Raw genomic sequence first — 4,682 nt, forward strand, 5'->3', positions numbered from 1 at the left:
CTACTCTACTGTACCCTACTCCACTGTGCCCTACCCCACCCTACCCTACTCTACTGTACCCTACTCCACTGTACCCTACTCTACTGTACCCTACTCTACTGTAACCTACTCTGCTGAACACTAGTCCACTGTACCCTACTCCACTGCACCCTACTCTACTGTAACCTACTCTGCTGAACCCTAGTCCATTGTACCCTACTCCACTGAGCCCTACCCCACCCTACCCTACTCTACTGTACCCTACTCCACTGTACCCTACTCTACTGTACCCTACTCTACTGTAACCTACTCTGCTGAACACTAGTCCACTGTACCCTACTCCACTGCACCCTACTCTACTGTACCCTACTCTACTGTAACCTACTCTGCTGAACACTAGTCCACTGTACCCTACTCTACTGTACCCTACTCTACTGTAACCTACTCTGCTGAACCCTAGTCCACTGTACCCTACTCTACTGTACCCTACTCTACTGAACCCTACCCCACCCTACCCTACTTTACTCTACCCTACTTTACTCTACCCTACTCTACTGTACCCTACTCTACTGTACTCTACTTTACTCTACCCTACTCTACTGTACCCTACTTTTCTGTACCCTACTTTACTGTACCCTACTCTGCTGAACCCTAGTCCACTGTACCCTACTCTACTGAACCCTACCCCACCCGAATCTACTCTACTGCACCCTACTTTACTGTACCCTACTCTACTGTACCCTACTCTACTGTACTCTACTTTACTCTACCCTACTCTACTGTACCCTACTTTTCTGTACCCTACTTTACTGTACCCCACTCTACTGTACCCTACTTTTCTGTACCCTACTCTACTGAACCCTACTCCTGCTGTACCCAACTCTACATTACTGTACTGTACTCTACTGTACTCAACCTACTGTACCCTACTCTACTGAACCCTACTCTGCTGTACCCAACTCTACATTACTGTACTCTACTCTACTGTACCCTAACCTACTGTACCCTACTCTAACCTACTCTACACAACACTACCCTACTGAACCATACTCTATTCTATCGTAGTTTACTATACTCTACTGCGCTCTACATTACTGTATCCTACTCTACTGTACCCTACTTTTCTGTACCCTACTCTACTGAACCCTACTCTACTGTACACTACTTTTTCTGTACCCTACTCTACTGAACCCTACCTACTGTACACTACTCTATTGTTCTCTACTTTACTGTACCCTTACTCTACTGAACCCTACTTTAATGTACCCTACTCTACTGAACCCTACTCTACTGTACACTACTTTTCTGTACCTACTCTACTGAACCCTACTCTACTGTTACACTACTTTTATGTACCATACTCTACTGAACCCTACCTTAATGTACCCTACTCTACTGAACCCTACTCTACTGTACACTACTTTTCTGTACCCTACTCTTCTGAACCCTACTCTACTGTACACTACTTTTCTGTACCCTACTCTACTGAACCCTACTCTACTGTACACTACTTTCTGTACCCTCTCTACTGAACCCTACTCTACTGTACACTACTCTATTGTTCTCTACTTTACTGTTACCCTTCTCTACTGAACCCTACTTTAATGTACCCTACTCTACTGTGCCCTTACCCTACTGAAACCTACTCTCTGCACCCTACTTTAATTACCATACTTTAACATTCCCTACTTTACTGTACTCTACTGAACCCCACTTTACTGTACTCTATTGTACTCTACTCTATGTACCCTACTTTACTGTACCCTACTCTACTGTACCCTACTTTTCTGTACCCTACTCTACTGAACCCTACTCTACTGTACACTACTCTATTGTTCTCTACTTTACTGTACCCTACTCTACTGAACCCTACTTTAATGTACCCTACTCTACTGTACCCTTACCCTACTGAACCCTACTCTACTCTACCCTACTTTAATTACCATACTTTAACATTCCCTACTTTACTGTACTCTACTGAACCCTACTTTACTGTACTCTATTGTACCCTACTCTATTGTACCCTACTCTACTGTACTCTACTTTACTGAACCCTACTCTACTGTACCCTACTCTGCTCTACGCAACTCTACCCTACTGAACCATACTCTATTCTACCGTACTTTACTATACTCTACTGCGCCCTACACTACTGTATCCTACTTTACTGTACCGTACCTTACTGTGTCCTACTTTACTGTACTCTATGGAACCCTACTTTACTGTACTCTATTGTACCCTACTCTATTGTACCCTACTCTACTGTACTCTACTTTACTGTACCCTACTCTACTGTACCCTACTCTGCTCTACGCAACTCTACCCTACTGAACCATACTCTATTCTACCGTACTTTACTATACTCTACTGCGCCCTACACTACTGTATCCTACTTTACTGTACCGTACCTTACTGTGTCCTACTTTACTGTACTCTACCTAACCCTACTTTACCTACCCTACTTTGCTGTACCCTACTCTACTGTACTGAACTCTACTGTACTGTACCCTACTGTACTGTACTCTACTGTACTCTACTCTACTGTACTCTACTGTACTGAACTCTACTGTACTCTACTGTACTGTACTCTACTGTACTCTACTGTACTGTACTGTACTCTACTGTACTCTACTCTACTCTACTGTACTCTACTGTACTCTGCTCTACTGTACTCTGCTCTACTGTACTGTATTCTACTCTACTGTACTCTACTGTACTCTACTCTACTGTACTCTACTATACTCTATGGTACTGTACTCTACTCTACTGTACTCTACTGTACTCTACTCTACTGTGCTCTACTGTACTCTATTCTACTGTATTCTACTCTACTGTACTGTACTGTACTCTTCTCTGCTCTACTGTACTCTACTGTGCTCTACACTATACTCTACTGTACTGTACTCCAGTGTACTCTACTCTACCATACTCTACTCTACTGTACTCTACTGTACTCTACTGTACTGTACTGTACCCTACTGTACTGTACACAAGTTTACTCTACTTGAGTTTCTTACAATTGAAGAGAGGGCCCATGAACTCTTGATTGATTGATCTTGGTCTTGCAACCACTCAAGACCACATAAAGAACCAACTTGTCATGGTCTCAACTCATACTGGGTCTTGAGTCTATGGGTCCCATAGACCCATTGGGACCATTGTCCTGGTATACATCTTGGTCTTGGCTCCTGGATATTACCTTAGTCTTTGTTTTACAAACCACAGGCAACACAATTTGATGAAAGCAATGCTCTCTTATCATTGGCAGATCACTCTCGACCCATAGAAATACCCACCCAGTTGACTACTTTTAAATGGTGGAAGCAATGTGGCAATGTCTATACCAAAACAAAGTGATATCCTTCTAGACTAGAGTCCTCCTTTTACTGTATATCTCATGGACCAATGAATGTAAATATCAATATCTAATGGATCAATGAAGGTAAATATCAATATCTAATGGATCAATGAATGTAAATATCAATATCTAATGGACCAATGAATGTAAATATCAATATCTAATGGACCAATGAATGTAAATATCAATATCTAATGGACCAATGAATGTAAATATCAATATCTAATGGACCAATTAATGTAAATATCAATGTCTAATGGACCAATGAATGTAAATATCAATATCTAATGGACCAATGAATGTAAATATCAATGTATGTGTCTCTCCTCTCAGCCCTGTGGTCCTCTCATCTTGGAGAATTTCGATTCAGCTTTTAAGTCCGTACTTGGATTCTTCCTTGGATTTGGTTTTTATGCTGTATGGAATTATTTGTAATAATTTTGCTAATACATTATACATAACATAATATTCAACCAAACTCAATTTAACTCCTTTTGTCATTTTGTTGTTGTTGTTTATCTCTGATTTACCCGTCCCTGCCATGTTTGATTGAATTCCAGCCATGCTGCATTATGGGTAATGTAGTTTTGTAATGTCCTTCCCACAGTGTATTGGGCAAGTGTTATCCGGCGTGATGATTCATCAGGTCAAGAAGGTGCAGTCTACTGACGTCCCTGAGACTATAGAAGATGGATATCGTTTCACACCGAAATTCCAGGCAATTCGCCATGTGGAGGGAGTTGCGGGAGTTGAACCGACGACCTTCTACCCATAACCAGGGATGAGGTCAGGGTTTCAGGTTTTTGGCATCCTGGCAAAGCAGCGAGGAGTAGAAGGTGCTTGAACAACGGGAGACGAGGTGCAACCAGAAGAAGAATATGAGCGTTCGGGAACGGAAAGGCACAACTCACTGCTCACAGTTATAAATGATGTCATTTTGGAGTCACTGTTATTGTAAATAAGATGTGTTTTTAATGAATAATCCTGAATGAATCGTGAGTAACGATGAGTGAGAAATTTACAGAGGCGCTAATATCACAACTCACTGCTCACAGTTATAAACATGATGCTTCGTTTATCTCATTTGTGTATAATATATTTTAAATCATAATAAAGTTTCGTCTGTCCATAGCTTCTCTGGTCCTTCTGATGAAGTCCATTAAAACGGAGCAAAACGTCATGATTTTAACTCAACTTAGATTAGTAACGTATCAAAACGTCATGATTTTAACTCAACTTAGATTAGTAACGTATCAATCTTTTAACTAAGAACGAAAGTCATGCCTTTTTTTAAACCCTTTTAAATTCAGGCTAGAAGAGTAAGAAGTGACCTTAGTGTGACCTT

General features: G+C 41.1%; 1 long non-coding RNA gene across 1 annotated transcript; it reads left to right on the forward strand.

The window, feature by feature from the left end:
* The first annotated feature begins 3,268 nt into the window (after positions 1–3,268).
* LOC135530384 (uncharacterized) lies at positions 3,269–4,468 on the forward strand. Its single transcript, XR_010453835.1, has 2 exons — positions 3,269–3,754; positions 3,945–4,468. It is a non-coding gene; the product is annotated as an uncharacterized LOC135530384 (long non-coding RNA).
* Positions 4,469–4,682: the final 214 nt, after the last annotated feature.

Source organism: Oncorhynchus masou, unplaced genomic scaffold (assembly GCF_036934945.1).
Source record: "Oncorhynchus masou masou isolate Uvic2021 unplaced genomic scaffold, UVic_Omas_1.1 unplaced_scaffold_1329, whole genome shotgun sequence".
NCBI lineage: Eukaryota > Metazoa > Chordata > Actinopteri > Salmoniformes > Salmonidae > Oncorhynchus > Oncorhynchus masou.